At 39.1% G+C, this 21,188-nt stretch overlaps 1 long non-coding RNA gene across 2 annotated transcripts in view; it reads left to right on the top strand.

The window, feature by feature from the left end:
* Positions 1-2,895: 2,895 nt before the first annotated feature.
* The window catches only part of LOC111775301 (uncharacterized), an 82,442-nt gene continuing 64,149 nt past the window's right edge, over positions 2,896-21,188 (top strand). For both annotated transcript variants that reach the window (XR_011422564.1, XR_011422565.1), the window contains exons 1-2: positions 2,896-3,059; positions 11,542-11,661. This is a non-coding gene — a long non-coding RNA (uncharacterized lncRNA). The remainder of the gene's footprint in view (positions 3,060-11,541; positions 11,662-21,188) is intronic.

Genomic DNA, 21,188 nt, shown 5'->3' on the forward strand with positions numbered 1-21,188 from the left:
GAAATAACAGGAGTGAGAAGTTCATGAAAGAGAAGGCTACAATCCCAAGGGAAGTCCACACAAGTGCCCACACTGCTTTCGGCAGAAAGCATTACTACTCCAGCCCTCCCTGGTCTCTACCTCCAACCGGACCTGCCATCTTCTCCTGGCTCTCGATATTTCATATTAAATCATGTAGCCCCTATGTTTAGACCCAGAGAGAATACTGACCCTGTCCTCAACCCAACTCTTCCTGCTTCCTCTTTCCTCTTCCTCACCGTCTTTCTCTCTGTCTTTCTTTGTCACCTCCTCTCCTGAATAAAATATTTACATACCCCAGCAATTCTCACACACTTTTCGGAATGTCAGGCAAGGAGTAGTAAATATAAAGCAAAAATGCACAAACTGAATCTTTAGTTTCTACATTGCCAGAGAAGGGGATATAACTTTGCATAGCAGTTGTCAGTGTCTCATTCCCTAATAAGACCCCAGATAAATCCTACACCTCAGCAGGTAGAGCAGGCAGGTAGAGAGATTCAACCCCTTAAAAGCCACAGGAGACTTCTCTCCCAGGCCCTGACATCTGATGGTCACTCATTCAATGACTGCTCAGGTGCCTTGTGAAAGTGTGATGTTCAAGTAAAAGGGGAAAATATATATATATTACATGTCAGTACCCATAGTCAGTTTCTGCTGAAAGTACCTTTTCTTTTCGGAAGTAAAATAAATTATGAATCTCTAAATTGGTATTCAAAACTGACATACAACCAGCTCTATCAGGAAACTAGCAGCTAGTTATTGCTGACACTGAGGCAAGGAGCTGAGACAAACAGGGGAGACTCTGATCATCTGATTGCCCAGGACTGAGCGGTCCAGTAAGAGGAAGGCTTGGGGTTATCTACATCACGATAAAGAGCTCCAGGAGAAGATTAACCTGAGTCAGTGTTTAAAAAGGGAACATCACTTAACTGACTTTCTTAACTATTTTGAGAGTGTTGGTACCAAGCAAAAGAGTGACAAAGGCAGGAAGTATATCCATTCCTACCAATCTTCAAGCTGTGCCTATACATTCAGGAAAGCAGGATAATCTATAATTATTTACATGACAATGGGAAACTGGTCAAACATTTTAGACTCCCTAGTCATATATCTTATGCTCCAACCGTGTCAATCCTCTTACCTTCTTCAAACCAGCCTGGCCTATTCACGACCCTAAGCTTTTGAATGCACTGTTATCTTCCCTTCTGAAATGCCCTTCTCCTCTCCAGGTTGTGGGGCGCTGTCACCTATTCTTCAAAACCAACCCAAATGTCATTTGTAATGCCTTTTTTTCAACAGACTCCCCTAAGTAGAGATAGAAACTTCTCCATGGAGGTGTCCCACAAAATTGATTTCTTTCCTCTGAGAGAATTCAGCACATTCTGTTATAACTAAGTGTGCACATGTCACCTCTCCCCACATCCCCCCTCCTCACGTTACCCCAGAACTTGAGTTTAATTGGAGCAGAGCCATTTCTTAGCTATCTTGTTGTCTTAGCACAAGTCTGACACATGGTAAGCGCTCAATAGATACTGAAGAATGAGTTGAGGTGCAGCTGAAGTCAAGTTAGAAATGAGGTTGGAGATACCACGGACCCAGCAAGTAAATTCACAAAAGTTCATGGAGCGGGGAGGCCTTGGGGAAAGCTCTCAGCTCTCCGCAATGTATTAAACAATATCTAAGAGGTAAGTAAGTTGTTTGCTTGTGCTGTGAAATTTTGAAGACTATTGTACTCAGCAAAATGGGATGAACATTCTATAACTGTTTAGAAAAATAAAGGCAAAGAAACAACTCCTGAAGATGCTTCAAGGATAAGAAAAGAAAAACTTTACTAGCTGCAGTCTTAGATAAGGACTAATCCCGACTAGTGAATTCTGGGTTAACCCCAAGTTTCCAAAATTCAGGAATGGAACATTTAAGAGGAAAAACAAATCGATAACTGCAAGTGGAGCAGTGATGAGCACTTCACAAACAAAAAAGAATTGTAATCTCTAGTTTTCTGTCTTTTTAAAGAAGGCTTGCAAATGCTTCCATTCTGCATAATTAATGTAATGCCATGAAAAGCTACTACTTCTCACTTCCCATAGTTGACAAGATGGGGAGACGTCCGGGAAGGCTGATAAAAGCCCTGTTGTTACCACAGAGATTCTGGGAGCAGAGCTCTCTAACCCTGTGACTTCACACTTTGGACTTGAGTCTCAAGAGAAGCCTAAGACAATTTCACAAGAGATGAAATTTAAAATTTTTCAGAGAATGGAAAGTAAAACATCATCCTTGTCGAGGCAAGAACACTGAGGCAGACTCAACATGTGTTTATGAACATGGGAATGATAACTTATGCATATTTGGAGGAGGCAGAAATATATTTATTTTCCTTTGCAATTATCTCTAAGTATTTTCTAGGTACGGGGATTTCTGAGCCCTGACACACAAGCAGAAAAAAAAGACATCGAGAAGACAGCAAAACTACACCCCATTCTCCCACTGAGGTATGTGAGCTGAAAAACTGAAGCGAGGACCCCAAGGAGCTGAGTTATCTGCTGAGAGGCACAGGCCTGGCTCTCTATTTGGCTTAGCCGCTCTAACAAGCACTGAGGCAGAACTTGGGAGGAAAGACATCAGGCCTTGTATTCATAAATCCACCCTGGGAAGACGTAGCTAGCTGCAGACTGCTGGTTCATCAGAGGACACGAGGAGGAGCAGGTTTGACAGGAATGGCATTTGCGCTACTGACAGTTCTGTTGTGCTCTGTGCTGTTGCGAGGCTATAAGGGAAGCAGAACAAAGGGGCATTGATGCTTTTTTGGCACTGTCTGAATGAGAGAAAGTTGTGTAAGGGGCCAGCAGGCGGGTAGAATGAATGGCATCATTTAGAGCCAGAAGTCAAGCAGAAGGGATGGGGCAGGAACGTTTTCATTTCTATGTTCCATCCACACAGTCCCTAGGATTGTTTCCTATATACTTGGGAATTTGGTCAATATTAACCAAGAAGAAGGAAGAAACACACTTAGAAGCATGAAGTCCCATTGAGAAATATTGAACGTGAGTAGAGAGAGACAGAAAAAAAAATGGGGGAAGGCATGATCATTTTGAAAGTTGAGGTCAAATCTGTAAACTTTCAGCCCAATTGAAAAGCTGAATCCAGGCTTCTCGCTTTAGGATCTTAAAGCAGCCAAGATTGAGTCAGTGACTGCAGCAAATAAAAGTTTTCCTTTGCTTATTTGTTTGTTTGTTTTCTAATGGAAGGAAAGGGAAAAGATAAGGTCCAGAACATCAGGCATTGCTGAAATTCTATGTTATTAATGAACCAGGGATGTGAAAGGCAAGAAGCTTGTTAGTGGCTTCTGTGGAGGAGTCTGGGGCACTTGATGCTAGAAGGAAATGGAAAAGCTGCCAGTTAACAGCAGGAACATCTAAATCATCACACTTAAGAGGAGAACTGGAAAAACAAGACAGCATTTTACCCTCCACAGAAAAATAATAGTGAAAGAAAGCCTTCATTGAGTATATACACGGAATATCTTAAGTCAGGCTGCTAAATAAGTAGCTCCTGTTGATGAAGGCAAGAAGATAAACAGGCACTCATAATGGTCAGAAGGGCAGGGAGCATTGGCTGGGGGTTAGAGAGCACCTTCAATTCTAGATCACTAAATCTAACATATCCTGGGTAGTACAGACTCAGAAATGGCTGCCTGAGTGCCCCAGAGTCTGTGGCAGATACTAGGTTCTGCCTATTAAAATACAACACGGCATGGTGACCTAGATCATATCAAACAATCAACCCATATTTATTAAACATTCACCATGTGCAAGGTACATGCTCATCACTGTGAGGGGCATATGGAGGCATGCTTCTTCTCAAAGAATTTCCCGTGTATTTGGAGAAACAGGATCTAAACACAGAAAAAGATAACCAGCAGTGCAGTTCCCAGCATAGCACTGAATGGTCAAATGATAAATATTCTAGGGGTTGAAAAGAGGGCAAGATTGCCAGAATGTGAGGTGTTTAAATAACTGTTCAGAGACGGAAGTACATTTGAGCTGAAAGGGAGTTTACAAAGCAATACAAGGGCCGGCCCCATGGCATGGTGATCAAGTTTAGCAAGCTCTGAATCAGTGGCCCCGGTTTGCCAGTTTGACCTGGTTTGGATCCTGGGTGCAGACCGACACCACTTGCCACCCATGCTGTGGTAGCGTCCCACGTATAAAGTGGAGGAAGATTGGCACAGATGGTAGCCCAGTTCAGTGCAATATTATATTTGTGTCCAATACTGTGTACTCTGAGAAGCAGGTCTGTAGAAACCCTAATTCTGAGTGATTGACAATGTCATAAGTAAAAGGATGGAAAAATGTGAAAATAGTTGAGACTAAACATGCCTGCCCTACATGGTTCAAAGGGCATGTTTGCAAGGCAGGAAGACCCAACTCCAGAAATGGGAAGATGTTAGGATGGAAACAGGCATGGATGATGGTTCCCTCCAGACTGTTTAATGGGAAGATTATGTGTTGTACTCGGCTTCATAATGGAGGGAATCTAAAGGGCTTGCTGATGAAATGCTGATGGAAGTGCTCGGCTGCAGACCATTATTTACCTCCTTTGATTCACTAAAGTATAAATAATCAAAATGATACATAAATTTAATTGCCGGTGTCGTATAGTTATTTTTGAGGAACAGCCACAAATCTGAGATCTGGTATTTCACAAACAACTCAGGCTACCTACTCAGACTAAACACATAGTGTGTTTTCCAGGCTGTAATTTTATAAAAACAAAATGTCTTTAGAGAGAGAACAAGCTAGTACTATTGCTTTAAAAATCACTTTAGGAAAAGTTTCCTTAGTAAACTAAAATAAAACGTAGACAACCTAATCCATTTTGCTGGCTGGCCCTGATCCGCCCTGTTGTGCCATGTTATTACCTTCATTTCATTGACATCCCACACGATTGTCCTCCCTCCAATAGTCTCTGGGAGCAGATGAACTTCTCTCTCTTGTGGGCTATGTTTCCCCAAGAGCAGAGGTTTGTAGATGTTTGGGTTCTGGACTCCTTTATAACCGTAACAATTATTGAGACCCTAAAGACCTTTTGTTATGTGCATTGTATCAATTGATATTTAATGTATTGGAAATTAAACATATTTTATAAAATAGCTATGTTTCAAAACAAAATTTAGGGAGAAGAGTAGCATTGTTTCTTATTTTTGCAAATCTCTTTCATGTCTGGATTAACAGAATAAAGCTGGACAGGAGAAGGCCGGATGCAAATTGTAATATTTACATTTATGTTCAGCCTGCTGGGATATGCTATTTTAGTTGAAGCATATAAGAAAATCCAGCCTCATACAGATATGTAGAAAGAAAAGGGAAGAGTATTCTAATAGTCTTTTCAGAATTATGGATATTCTTCTATCTTTCTACTCAAACTCAACTAGCAGTAATTTCTTAAAGATTAGTTCCAGTGTGGAATCTGAAATATTAGCAATAAACTTTTCATATTCTGTTACATTAATACCCATTGATCTATCTTATATTTTGAATGGACCTTTTACTCAGGTATGATTTTATAAAATCATGCCTTGGTCACTTGCAGTTGTTATTATACAATATCTAAAAATCACATGCATCTATGAGATCTCAGTCTTATAGAAAAGTCTTAAAGTATTAGGAATCTTTCAAGCTCACGGTGGTGGATGTGTTTTTCTAAGTTTTGGATTTTGCTTTAAAAGTTGCATTTTATCATTGACAACAATGTCAGTTATTTTCCTTGAAGAGATAGGCTCACTTTGTTCATTTTTGAGAAAATGTGTACCAAATTCTGAATAACCATGGTTTGTCTACCAAACATGCTTTCAGATAAAAATGGTGTTCCATGGAAAACCCAGCTAGTTCAGCCTACAACCCAAATAATTGCATAAGTCCTTTCCCTGAAGATAATCACCACACTTTGATATGTAGCAGAAGTGATCTATGTGTACTTCCCATTAAAAAGATGTGTATTGAAGGGTCAAGACAATGAATTTAGTAATTTATGCTGTTTCAGCAAGGGCAATTTAAGTGAAACTGCTTTAAAAAATATATTTATTTATTTATTTATTTATGTGTTTATTTGTTTCTTTATTGTGAATATTTGGTGGTGAAGAATACAATGAACACTAGCACAGTTTGGAACCACAGCCTTGATTTGTGCTAAAGCACGGACAACATTACCCACTATTGTTTTTGCCCCATCAGTGCAAATGTAACACAGAGAAAAATGCAAATAATGTCTCTGTATTGTTATGAAAATAATTTTGACCTGCCAGGCACCCTAAAAGTGTCTCAAGGTTCTCAGGGGTCCAAGGAACAAAGTTCAAGGACTCCTGTCCTAGAGTACTTCAACTAATTTTATGAGCCAACACAATTAAGTGTAAAAGGGAGACTATCCAAATGGATAGCGATCATTAAAAACATCTTCTTCATAAGTGCTTTATAATAAAGCCAATGAGAATCTCAAGATACAGGAATGTTATATTCTCAAAACAAAACCGGTTTCCCTTGCCCCACAATTCTTGCCCATAACTCTTGATTACTTAAATTTATCTGTGCCTCTGATCTTACAACTGTACAATGGAAATAATAGAACCTATCTTATGGGAATGTTAGGAAGATGGGATAACTTCAAGTCAGGAGAGTACTTAGCATAGTGACTGGCACATAGTAAGTGTAAAATAAATGTTATTGGCTGTTATTTTTCTTTAATCCTTCATTAGCCTTAACTTCTCTCATTGTTGCTCAAAATGGGTATCTTCTCTTACGGACATTACAGACATTTCTTTTTTTCACAGTTGCAAGCTCTTCATTGAGGACATCTCTGACTCATGAGTGCAAAGCTCTTTACAATATTTTTCTGTGAAAAAAATATAACTGTGCTTCTCCTTCTAATAGTGTTCTCACATCACAATGCTGTTTGATAGTTTCTTCCTGACAGATTTTTAAAAATAAACTTAATACTGTCAAAGCAAAACTTGAAACAAAAAGCAAAGAGCGTATACAATTAGTAACTACTATATTTTATCTATAGGCAAAGGAGAAAGGGTGTTTCTCAGCCCTGGTTTTGTGTGACTGCTTACTCAGGATGATGAAGGTTATGGTGAAAGAGTTTGTGAGTTTTGTTATGCAGTTCAAGATTTTAATGGCTGAATGGCATAAAATATTACTTTTGACATGACTTGACATTTTCCTTTATTAGAAACTATTTTTAAATGGCTAAGGAACAACACCATTAGCAAAAATATTTAATTTTGCAGAATATTACTCTGGGGGCTGGCTGGCACAGGATGAGACATACTGCTCAGTACAAATTCCTCGGGCTGAATGAAGGCTTTGAATTTGAATGAATGTTCACATACTTCACAAAAATGTTGCCTTCCTTCTGGCACGGACTTTGAGAAATAATTCTGTCGATGTTTACACAGTTTTAGGAGAGCTCCATGGTTTATGATCAGATTAGCCTATTTTTCTGCTAGTGCATGGCTCCCAAGTCCACATGTGGAAATGTTTCTCCAAGAGCAGTAATAAGCCTGTGCTTCAGGAGTCCCTGCGTCATGAATAATCAAAAGTCTACTAAAGGCAATCAGTTTGAAAGATACTAGATTTGAGATGGGATCTTAGACGATAGGGAGAAAGACTTGGGTTCTTATACTTAAACAATATTTGAAAAATAAATCCCCCCTACCCTACTCCTCTGAAGACCAATAAAACACCTATTTGAGTTTTAGGCAGCAACTGCCGTACTAAAAAGGAAAAGTAGATTGGGTTAGTGCAAAATGTGGCTAAGCCAACTTCTGTGTCTCTGCTACTTGCTTCTGAGCTGCTATTGGCCTTGAAATGGGGCAAAACTGAGTCAATGGAAAGATCCCCAGAGGCTGAGTACCTGTGGTCACATATGAGCATGATGTGTTATCCAATCAGTTAATGAATGTTGAGCCAATGAGGAATACCTTTGATAGAACAATACGATGACGAGCTAAAAACATCATGGATGTCAATGGCTAGCAGATAATGATGGGAACACATCTATGTAAACAGAGCCTGTCAATCACAAAGTCTTAATATTCACTCGGCTGTGATCAATGCTCTTACATACTCATCACCAGATGATAATGTTCATTTCAACAACATTGCTTTGTGCAGATTATGAGGCAAAGGGGGAGCCGCCACAAGAAGTAACAAATACTAAAGGAAGTATGACCCACTGGTAGGGTGCTCTTGGCTAGGAAAGAAAGGGCGGTCTGCCCCATGGCCGAGAGGTTAAGTTGGCACTCTCCACTTGGGCTGTCCAGGCTTTTGCCAGTTCAGATCCTAGGCGCAGACCTAGCATCGCTCATCAAGCCATGATGAGGTGGCATCCCCACATAACAGAGCCAGAAGGACCTACAACTATAACTACAACTATGTACTGCGGGGCTTTGGGGAGAAGAAGAGAAAAAAGAAGAATATGAAGCTTTGCCACCCACCTTAGAAGCAGCAACAACATGTCTTCAAATATATACATGAAGACAAGTAAGTAAGCAGATGAGTTGACAAAGGGATCACAAATAATCCACCAGTAGAAAACCCAGGCATCTTCTGCAACTTGTATAGGTACTGTAATGAATAATTCGCTTTCTTTTTTAGTTTTTACAGCCCCTTGAGCTCAACTTAATCCTTGCGTAAAGTGACAGCTGGAAGTAGTATTTCACTTTTATAACTTTCAGAACATTTCTTGCAGTCAAGTATTTGGTTTTGTGCCCATGTTTGTTTTTGCACCTCCTTGTGCTACACAGCAACCCTGCCTTCTCCAAGCCAAGGCCAGACAGAGTCTGGGAGGCGAGTTCCAAATGGCTGACAGTGCCAGTTTCCAGATATAAGAAGGCATCTCTCCTCTGTGTCTCTCTTTTCTTTCCTGATGATAGGGAGAGTGATCTTTCTGCAATGTGATATTTGAAATTATGCCTAGCTTTCGCTAACGATAAGCAAGCTGCTAGCCCTGAAAGAACTGGGAGGACACAGGATTCAAGAGCCCAGGAAGTGTTGAGAGGCTTGTTCTTCACCCACTTGTATGGTTCTGGTAAGAGCTGACCACCCTCAATCACCCTTTCTCCATTTCCAGGAGCTGGGTATTCCAGTGAGGCAAAAAAAAAAAAAAAAAAAAAATGCAAAAGTAAAATAAAATAGTTGAGGATAATTGATCAAATAAAAGAAGTGGTTAGACTTTCCAGTAAAGAGAGTAAGAAAGAAAACCAAAGACCCATTAGGCTAAGAGTCTTAGGCTGTGTCATAAATGTCAAAATTAAGGTAATATTAATTTTAAAAAAACAGTTGAAGACTCTGTTAAGATTACAGTTTAAAGCTTAAATGTTTACCTCTTCAAAATAAGTTGGCTTCCCTTCTGTTGAATTTACAAAGTATTTAATAACTATGCTTTTGACACTTTATACTGGCATTAAACATAGTAGATGTGAGTTACACTGAGAATTGTGAAAAGTTAATTTCATGAAAACCAAAAGCCATAGTCCTACTGCTTCTCATTTCCTCCCCATTCTTACCATCAACAACAGACTTTACACCATCTCTGATAAATTTCAAATGCCTACTTCCTCCATTCTAATTACCCTCTGCAAGTATCATTTGGATATCATCCCCCTCTTAAATGTCTATAATGGCTTGCAAAAGTTCATCAGTGAAAAGCAAAGCTCATAATCATGGGTCTTCCAGATCCACCAGCTGTTAATTCATTCCTCAAACATTTATTTCATGCTGAATGCATGTCTGGCATTTGAGAGGTGTGGGGAATATAGAGATAAAAGACGGGCTTATAGTGTTGAGTGACACACAGTTTTGGAGGAGAAACCGATATGTGAATGGCCTCCCACCAATCAGTGTTATAAGTGCCATGGGACCATGCTGACAAGATCTCCAAATCCCAGAGGTGAAGAATATGGAAGACCTTCTGGGAGAGATGATGATTAGGTTGCTTTTAAAATAGAAAGTAGACTTTATCCAGGTGAATAAAGTCCATGTCCAGAGGACAGCATGTACAAAGGCACAGAGGTAAGAAAGAATATGGTTCAAGGAACCAAGAGAGGAACAGCATGGCTGGAGTGTTAAGCATATGTGGCAGGTGATGAAACCAGTCAGCAATAAGGTAGGGGACAGCTCACTAAAAGCCCTGGAAAGAGTCCAGATATTAACTCTAATGTAATGAGGTGACATCAAAGATTTTAAGTAAGAGGACAAAAGCATGACAATTTTGGTATTTTATAAAGATTTCTCCAAAAGTTCCATGAAGAATGGATTGATGTAGGGAGACTAATCCAGAAGCTATTAAGGAACCTAGTAGATAAATAACGAGGACATGGATTATAGCATTGACTATAGAGAGGAGAATGTGGAAAGAAAGATATGAGAAAATGAAATTTAGAAGCAGAACTAATCGCAAATTGTAATGGGGACCTATCATTGAAGGAGAAAGAGAAATCAAATAAGATTCTCAGTTAATGATTTTGTGACTTTGCAGAATGACCAGGTCCGGGAGGAGAGACTCAATTGTGAGCATGTTGCTTTTGAATGATCATTGTATGTACAAGTCTATGCTGTAGGGAATGTACCTATGCAGGAGGTACACATTTAGGAGTCATCAGCATATTAGTTACATACATATTAATTAAAAACTGGGAGAATTGATGAGATTTATTTGGGTTTTATACGTAAAACATATGATGAATGATCTAAAAGGTATGTCAAATGAGTGATGTCACAGAAGCCAGAGGAGAAAAGAGTTTAACAAAGAAGTAGTCAGGCGTATTAAATACAGCAAAGGCGTGCAGTAAGATAAAGCCTGAAACCATCCTTGTACATGGCAGCTCTGTGACCTTTCCACAATAGCTTCTTTCAAATGTTAGGGGTAGAAATCAGAGTTCAGGGAGTTGAGGAGGGAAAGAAAGTCCAGGCATGGAGAAAATATAATATTTGAGTTACCTAGGATGAACTAAGTCATGCTGCAGGAACAAGCAACTCTCCAATTTCAGGGACTTAACACAACATAGGTTTATTTTTCATTGTGCTACATGTCCAATGCAGGTCTTCAGGGGACTCTGCTCAACACAGGAGGCTCCACGCAACACATGCATTTACAATTGTTGCAACAAGAGAAAGAGAACTGCTGTGTCTCACATGGCAACTAAGCGCTTTCTCCTAGAAGCAATACATGACACTTCACTCTTTATTTCACTGGCCAAGCCAAGTCACATGACTACACAAGGCAGAGAAGTACAATGCTACCATGTGTCCAAAAAGAGGAGGACTAGCATATCTGTGCACAGTCTTCAAGAAGGGATTAGGGTGGCACTAGCTACAAAGGGTTGTTAAGTTTGAGGAGAGATTTTTGTTTGGTTGGTTTTTAAGATGAAACAGACAATGGCACTGGTGAAATGAACTTGCATAGCTTATACTTTGTGCTCTCAACCCACCCAATAAACACCATTCGTGTCTAACTTCTCTGCAGGAATATCCTTCCTACTATACTGTATTGGATATACCTTCAAAACTCTGCTCAAGAATCACTTCATGCATGAAGCTGTCCCTTGATGAGGATACTTGGCCACTTGTGTCCAATTTTATTTGGGTAAGTAGATTTCCTCATGTTTTCATTGTTCACTTATTTATATCTTTTTCACATGTTTGGAAGTCCTTTCCCTAACCCTCGAAAAGGCCTTTGTTTCCTTTCTTTCCATGGGGTAGCTAGCCACAAGGTAGATACTCAATCCATGATGTTGGCTAAACAATTGGTTTCTCCATGGCCAGAGAAGACTTTTCTGCAAAGTTCTTTGGATCTGACCACCCCTGAGCACATAGAGTTATTTATACAATGGTTTATGAAGAAAACTGCTGCTTGTGTTTTTCCATGGCTGAAGAGGCAGGAAATTGAGCAGCAGTGGCCTAACTCATGGAAACTCCACCCCATGTACTGGCACCATGGTAATTTTGCTTAGTCTGCTTTCTGGGACTTGCTCAAACCTGTTAAGTTCTCACTTTAAAAACTTGCAGATGCATCCACCGAATATTTATGCACTCACATTCATATGCAAAGAAGTTGGTACTGAGATGAGACACCTCATCAAGAAGGCTTACAACTGACTTGTGACAGATTTATTCAGATTTGCCTTCATTCTCTCTTCTGGTCCTCCAGGATCATGGCCATACACGTGCAGGGATCCTCTCTGGGTTCAGAGCACAGTCTGGTCTGTGGGACCTGTGTACTGACTGGCATTCACACATGAAAACCACAGCCTAGGCCTCATTAGCACAATCTAATCTACTGAGCTGAACAACCACAAATATGCAAACTCAAGAGGACTTTGGACGGCAAACAGGTGCACATGCATTTTGGTAAGGATTTCCATTATGCTTAGAGCTGAAAATTTAGATTCAGTCATTAAATTTTTGAGCTGGAGGAGTCACAGAAACCACCTACACACAAAGTAAATAGGTCACTACAAAACCCAGACAGACCGTAAGAGGCTTTTTAAAGAAAAGGGAAAATTTGTGAAGAAATGTGTTTAATCGGAAGATGAGTTAGACAGCAAAGACAGTGTATGATTAGGGAAAAGCTCAGCAACAGCTATTTGGGTGTGTCCTGAGGACAAGTATCTATTGTGATCCAGTGAAGCTACTAAATATCTTTTCCACAGAGGTGAGAAAACGCAATTTTTGGTTCTGCTAATTTCAATTCTTGATTCAGGGCAGCAGAAATACTAAAGAAGCCTTGCAGCCAAATTGTAATCATAAATAATTTTCCTCTCAAGTGAGTTAACTCCAGTTGGCACTTATCAGCTTGCAGGTCAGCAAGCTGTTTTTATAATGAGCCATAAAAGGGGAAAGTGTAGTCTAGACTGGCAGTCAGAAATCCTGCTGCTTTCTCTCAGCAACTCAGCCGAGTCTGACTCTGGGTAACTGGCCCAAACTGATAATACCAGCTCCCTGACACATTAGGTGGGGACAGGATCTTACCTTTAAAGTGGTGTGCAATGTTGTAACAATGGGCAATGTGTACTTCAGGGCTGGGTGGTCTGGGCCACTGAGGGGTTCCCAGCACAATCGCTGGAGCCTCCCTCCCTATCTCTACCTCTACTCACTAAGCACACATCTCTTTTTATTCTTTTTTTCCCCTCCACTCCCACTTGTTCCTATTCTCAATTTTTCTCCATTCTGATACATTTTAGTCGTGCTACTGGTACGCACTACCAAGCTTCATGGAAGGGTTGAAGAGGCTACTGTTACATTATTTAGTGAAGATGCTGCTGAAATGGAAGCTCTGTGAGGACAAAAATCATGTCTGCCTTGCGCATAGTAGGCACTTAATATATATAGACATATAGTGTTCATTATGTTTTCAGTAGCTGAAACACATTTCTCTTAAGTTTTCTGTTGACAATATGTGTGAACATTGTCCAGGTGCTATATCCTATCCCCATTCCCCAAAAATCCTAAAGCACAAGGAGCGGAAATCTGCTTGCTATGGATGAATGTTTGTATACTCTCAAATTTCATAGGTTGAAATCTAATGCCCAACGTGATGGTATTTGCAGGTGGTGCCTTGGCCACCCCGTCTATGGTACTTTGTTACAACAGCCCAAACAGACTAAGACACTGTTTATGGAGTATCAAGTCTCTGAATATTTCCAGCCAGCTTCTCAATCAGTGGTTCTATTTTAGCAAAATCAAGAGAATAGAAATGAAAATAGAATCAGGAAATGGTTTGGATGTCCCAAACTCCTTCACTCATTTAGAACCAAACTTCACAGAATTTTAGAAACTCATGTTGTCACTGTTGTCTTTCTAACATTTTCCCCAGCAGCTAAAAATCTCATGCCATTTAAAAAAAAGGGGGGTGGGGTGTAATTACAATGTGAAGTCTGTAAGAAACTCTGAGGAATGTGAGCCTTTTATCAGAGAGGTGCTGGGTTACAGCTCCGCAGCCTTGTTGAAAGAAGGTAGGTCTACACCGTAATAGAAGGAAGCAGACAATGTTTAGCACTTCTGGTGTATTAACAAGGGGAAATATTTTCCTATTTTACTCTTCCAGTTCCTAATGTCCTCACCCGTCCCTCCAATCTATTGACTGGAAACCACTTACTAAGCACTACTGTGGCCAGTGAAACCCTCCAACCCAATATTTAATTTGTTTATTCCATGACACACTTTAAACTTAGAGACTAACATAGTAAAATCACCTACTGTAAACTCAGACTGTGATTTTAAATTTGAGGCTATCTTTGCCAAGCCCAACAGAAATTTCAGAATAAATCATCATTAGGACAACCAGCATTCTACCCTCCAAATCATCTTTAGGAAAACCAGCATTCTACAGTCTTGCTGTTCTTTGAAAACAGAAACACAAACTCCTTTTATCCAGGAGGGTCTTTGCAGATATACGCCATCCTACAATTTGAATCTAAGTAGAAGAAAATGACTTAGGAAATACAAAGATCTACACTGTCTTATAGTCCAACCAGGTGAAACTGAATCTCCCACCATGTACCAATGGGATGACAAAATATTTTAGCTTAATATCACAACCTGATTTTGTGACGTACTTTTTGGGTATTACATATTAACACAGGTGGTCCAATGGTGCTTTTTCCAGTTCCTGTGTTACCCAGGTATGCCCATCAGAGCCTGGCCCTCAGGGTGAGAAGTTAGTGTTTTCCAAAAAAAGAGAGCCCAACAAAATGATGTTGTGATAACTTCACCCAGTCCCAACATGCCCTCTGTTCAACATTAGATAAACCTTTTAAATCGAGAAATGTAAATGGCCACCTCATATTTTTGCATATTCAGGAATCTCTGAGCCAAAACCCAAGAGCCAAAATTACAAGGCAAAAAATAACCCTTTGTGCAATAACATGAGACCAAATTTTATCTCCTTCAGGCATTATAATTTGAAGAGGAAAAAAACCTAGAAAAGTATTGTAATACTCTAATCCACAGATAAAACATCACCTAAATCATTAGACTTTTCATAAGTAGACATAATATACCCTGAACAATATAATTTTTTAAAAGAATTCTTTTTAGGAAAACAGCTAAACTGATTATTCTGTTTTGCACCCAAACCATTCACTGTGATAAAGACTATGGAATAGCCACTTTCTATTTTTTTAAAAAGTGAGTTCTCTGATTTGGGCAACCTGAAAAATCCCACCTCTCTCTCTTTCTCCTAAATAAATATATTTGCTTATTCTTTTAAAGACTAAAAAACTAAGGGGCTGGCCCCGTGGCCAAGTGGTTAAGTCTGTGCTCTCCGCTGCAGGCGGCCCAGTGTTTCGTTGGTTCGAATCCTGGGCACGGACATGGCACTGCTCATCAAACCACGCTGAGGCAGCATTCCACATGCTACAACTAGAAGGACCCACAACGAAGAATATACAACTATGTACTGGGGGGCTGTGGGGAGAAAAAGGAAAAAATAAAAAAATCTTAAAAAAAAAAAAAGACTAAAAAACTGACATTTTCACTATTAAAACACTTTTTTTTTTTTTTTTTTTTTGCTAAGGAAGATTCACCCTGAGCTAACATCTGTGCCAATCTTCCTCTATTCTGCATGTGGGTCACCACCACAGCATGGCCACTGATGAGTGATGTAGGTCTGCACCTGGGAACCAAACCAAGGCTGCTGAAGTGGAGCACACTGAAGTTAACCACTGGGCCATCGGGTCGGCCCCTAAAACACTTTTGTTATGATTAGTATATGGAATAAAGCACATGCAAAATTGGTTTGAAAATTTTCAGAAAAAATTATATCTGAGTGGTATACTTTTCAAGGAAAGGGAGAATAATTTAAAGCAGCTTAGACTCACTTGCCTATTAAAGATAACCCCATTGAATTTTTAAAATTCTACAAAATCATGACACCAAATTATTAATCAAAGTTTATCAACAGCCACATGTAGTTCATGGCAACATCCTGGTCTATCCTAGACAAGCTTGTAGTTTCAAAACAATCAACAGTAAGGGATGAAGGAGACTGTAATTGCCATTAACCACAGTGAACACTGTGAAACTTTCGTCCACGTCAAGGCAAGGCATGTGATGGCAGCTGAAAGAGCAAGAAGGAAATTACTAGTTGTGAAAGGCTTAATACGAATTACGAACATTCTCAAAAAGTAATCTTCACACCAAACTTTAAAATACATACATATTATTATCCCCATGCAAAATAGGAGGACATTAAAGCTCAAAGACATAAATAATTTGTCTGTCAGTGAGTGGTCAGCAGGGCCTTAATGTCCGTGCACTGTGAACTGTACCACACAGCCTCACCATTATAGGTCTCATCTGTGTTTCTGAGCCCACCCTGCCAACACCAATGGCTCTGTTAGCAGTACTCACATGCTGCAGAAGAGCTCAGTGAGTTTGCATCCAGATCCTGAAGCTCAGCTTTGCACATGTGAGTAATAAAGCTAGCCAGAGGCAAAACTGGGAAGTTGGCAGACATGGTCTTTACTGCCTCCACCCTCCTTCCCCTGAGGCACCCTGATGCCTTGCAGACGTCTGGCCCCTTCAGCTGCCGGAGCACTGAAATGGAGCGCCCCCTCCAGCCTCGCCTTCTCCTACCGAACTGCAGAATGCCCTGAGTTTCAATCACCTGAGTGCCCGCCTCACCACACTCTCCACCAGATTGTGAACTCCTGAAGGACACAGAGAGCATCTCCTTTCCCTGTCTTCTGTGGTACTTACCCCAGCATGGCTGCTCTGTGAATATTTGTAGAAAAAACTTATGAACGTGTCACAACACTAATCAAAATATTCTAGCCCTGCATTTCCACCCTACCATTCTCCAATCTTTGCTTCTTAAGTTGACAAACAACTAATAATATGCTCTGTTAACTTGTTAAGAAATGACTCACTGCTTGACCCAGTCAGATCCTCTGTATCAGCATGGTTGTGTGTGTGTATGAGTTTAGAAGACTAAATTCTCAGTCTTTGCAGTATATCCCCTGGTTACTGTAAACTTGGGCATTTTGACACAGTTTATTAGAGAGGGCACTATCTCAGTAAGATCGACCATGGAACAATAACGATGTCTAGGGGCACAGCCAACATGCCAACGCCTAGGGTGGTCTGGTTAACAACTGTCGGAAACAACAGGCAGAAAGCAGAGTAAATGCTAATACTACACACTTTACATGTTATTTAATCCTCACAACATTCTTTGAAGCAAGTACCATTCCAATTTTAGTGAAGAAAAAACATGAGGCCCAGAGAAGTTATGTATTTTGCCAAGCCCAAACGTGGAGTTAATGGTAGAGCTAGGATTCCGATTTGGCCTGGCTATAGCTCTCTCTTCCTCCGCCTGAATCCCCTGGTCCTCAAAGTTATTGTCCAAGCAGCAGCTGGAGGACTGAAGATTTAATCTACTCCAGAGAAGTTTACTGTGAGGACTAGAGCCCTCAACCCTCTTTTCGTATGACCGGAGAAATCCTGGGGTAGAGAATAAACAAAACCCATTTGGGGCACAATTGCAAAACTCTTGGCAAGGAACCCACCTGACACCCCACCAAAAGCACCCCTTCCTTTTCCATAGAGGTCCTTGCCTGTGGGAACCTCAAGGCTTTTCCCAAAACTGCTCCAGCCAGGTAGCCCTAAGAAACCCTCCCAGTGAGGACCTGGGGGGTTTCTATAGCAATAATCTCAGGAAAGACCCTATTTAATAGGAAATTTCTTTAATACCCCCTCAAGATATTTCTATTCTATCTAAATGTCACAGCATAAAAGTAAAAATTCAACACAATCTTATGGATGATTAAATGGAGACAGTGGAAAGAATGAAAAACTGAAAGACAGGAGAAGGACCTACGTCTTGCCTCCAACACCAACTATGAAATCTTGGGTCATTCCCTAATCATGCGAAACCTCAGTTTTCTCAGCAAGAAGACTGTGATGATGGCACCTAGGTTTTTGTGTTTCTTTTTTAAAGATTGGCACCTGAGCTAACACCTGTTGCCAATCTTTTTTCTTCTTCTTCTCCCCAAAGCTCCCCAGTACATAGTTATAGATTCTAGGATCCCAACCAGCAAAACCATGGGCCGTGGAAGCACAGTGCATGAACCTAACCATTCAGCCATGGGGTGGGCCCAGCACCTAGTTTTTAAGATGCTTGTGAAAATTATATGATAATGTATATAAAACAGATAGTAGAGGTTCAATGAATTATGGCTCTTATGTTGGAAACTCCTATATTTTAAAAAGAGGTTGTTATTGTTCAAAGAAATCTGTGAATACTAAAAGCCAGCCTGAGCTTCACTCAGAGGAATTCATACTAAAAGGGCCTCAGTTATTTCCTGGTAATCAAAATGTAGTCGGAGCCTGTGAGGAATTTCACAAAGTCCCCCATGATTATCCTGCGGGCATGAAGACAACAGGGCTTGTCCAGCTAGGGGGACGCACCGCTGTTTAAACAGCCACATTGAAGATTATTATCTATTAGTCTAATGGCAAATTTCTAGCACTCTGCAACGGTCCTGCTCAACTTTTAGAAATATTGTCTTTTTTAACAATGCAAATAACACATGTTCATTCTTGAGAATTTTAAAATCTTAAACATTATAAGGAAGAAATAAAAATCCCAATATTAACATTGGATTTATAACCTTCCAATCTCTTTTTTACCAATCTCCAAATGTGTGTGAATAAATATATATACAACAACAAATTGGATTTGCATTCCACACAAACTTTTCATAATGTGTGTTCATGTGAAATCTTTCATGACTTTTAAACATTCTTCTAAAACATAATTTCTAATTGCTGCCTCATGTTACATCTTATAGATTTAGTATATTTTATTTAACCAAATTCTTACCTGAAATTTTAATTTTGTTTTTAATATTTTATCATTTTAAATATTAGTGATAAATATAATTGTAGATAGATATTTGTGCATTTTTTTATTATTTTCTAAAATAATTTTATTTTCTATGACACATTTATAAATTTGCTGGTGAAAACAGAATGCACATTTTCATGGCTTTTGATATATATATTATTTCAACATTGTCCCTCAATGTATCAGTTTTGCTTATGAAACTACCCTTTTTACTCAAATCCACAAACTCTGGATATTGTGATAAAAAGACCTACCAGTTTGATACGTAAAAATTTCTACCAAATTATTACTTTGATTTATATTTTCTTTCTGACTTGTGAGTTTGAGTATTTTTCCTTTATTTATTGAACATTTGTTTTTCCCTTTTTAAGAAGTATATGTTCATGAACTTTTCTCATAATTCAGCTGACCCTTATCCATAATTTCAAATGATTCAGAATAGCTCCTAAAAGACTAAGGGTGTAAATCTTTTGGTGGTACCATACACTGAAAATACTTCTCTCAGTTGGTCACTTGAGTTTCATCTTTGCTTAAAGTGTTTTGATTTTTGACATCTATATTAAGACATTTTTCGTTAGTCAAATCTAGCAATCTTTTCAAAATACAAGAAAGAAATAAGAAGATCTATCTAAAACAGATAACCTAAAAAGTAGCAGAAATTAAAAAATGCATTTCAGTTATGACAAAAAATTTAAATTGTTTAAACTTCTTTATTAAAAATTAATAATCTCAAAAGGAGTCAAAAAATCTAAATCCAAATTGATAGGAGACAGTCATCAAAAATACTATTTATTTAAGGTAAAAAGATAGTAAAAAATGCATCAGTTAAGGGCTGATAACAAGCAAATAATGTTTGCAATATTGGTGTAAGAAAAATTAGAATTCAAGGCAAAATAAAAGGAAGAAGACAAAGAAGCACATTTTATATCAATAAGGATACAATCCATAAGAAATATAAAATAGTCACAAAACTCTATGAATTGAATAGTTAAGAAGCAAAATACATAAATCAAAAACTATTAGATATTCAAGGAGAAATCAACAGAAACATAATTTTATTGTAATAACAGAAACTACCACTTAGTCTTTGACAGTTCAAGTAAGCAAACGACAACAATAAGAAGCGAAAGATAAAGAAGATCTGGATGAAATTATTAGTAAGGATGAGTAAGTAGATACAGTCATGTGCTGCATAACAATGTTTCAGTCAACAACAGACAGCAAACACGACAGTGGTCCCACAACATTAGTACCATATAGCCTAGGTACATAGTAGGCTATACCATCTACGTTTGTGTACATACACTCTATGATGTTCGCACAATGATGAAATTGCCTAAGGACGCAGTTCTCAAAATGTATCCCCATCATTAAGCAGCACAAGACTGTCAAACTTTGTGGCCAAAATAAAGTACATCTTTTTCTGCACCCATTTAAAACTTATAAAAAACAGCATTATATTCAAAAGAAAACATAACTTCTAAAAAAGTCGTTAAACTATATACAATCTGATCACAAAGTAATAACACTAGGCACTACTAACAACATATAAACAAACAGAATGAAGTGGGTTGGAGTTTTCTACATAAATACTTCTCAACAAGTTATGTCAAATCAGAAATTTAAACTTTGTTTACCGATTAGATCCAAATTATTGCCAGAGTCAAATCCAAGACTTTAAATGCTTTAATTAGTAACAAGTTATATTAAGCAAAAAGATAAATTTTAATCCTGAATTTGTGCCTCAAATGGCGATTGCACAAGCATAGAAAGGGAATTTTTCATGGCCACAAGCTCAGTAAGAACTTGCACTGTCTAACAATGGACAAAGAAACCAACGCAATCTCGGGCTATATTAAGAGGCACCAAACGACCAAATAAATGCCAGAGATGATCCCCATTCTACTGTGTACAGTGTCAGCCTCCACTCCTCTTCCTAATCCCACCTCAGTGGTAGAAGATATCATGTGGCTCAATGGAGGGAGAAATAAGGAGGAGATACTAAAAAGACTGAGAAGAGAAAAGCAATTTCTCACTTTCCTTTTGCTGCCTGACTTTCAGGGTCAAGACAGCATAAAATATGGTGGGATGAGGTGAAGATGATAGACACCTTATCAAAAGACATAAAGAGATTATCAGTGCTTTCTTCATTTCTTACTGTTATTTCTCTAAGGGATGGTGCTTTTATAGAGACATGCCTTTGAGGTTGGGGGTCCTTCTTATCAGGAAGTTTTGTTGACTTTAGGCAGAGAGGACCATCAGGA

This window comes from Equus caballus, chromosome 10 (assembly GCF_041296265.1).
Source record: "Equus caballus isolate H_3958 breed thoroughbred chromosome 10, TB-T2T, whole genome shotgun sequence".
Classification (NCBI taxonomy): Eukaryota; Metazoa; Chordata; class Mammalia; order Perissodactyla; family Equidae; genus Equus; species Equus caballus.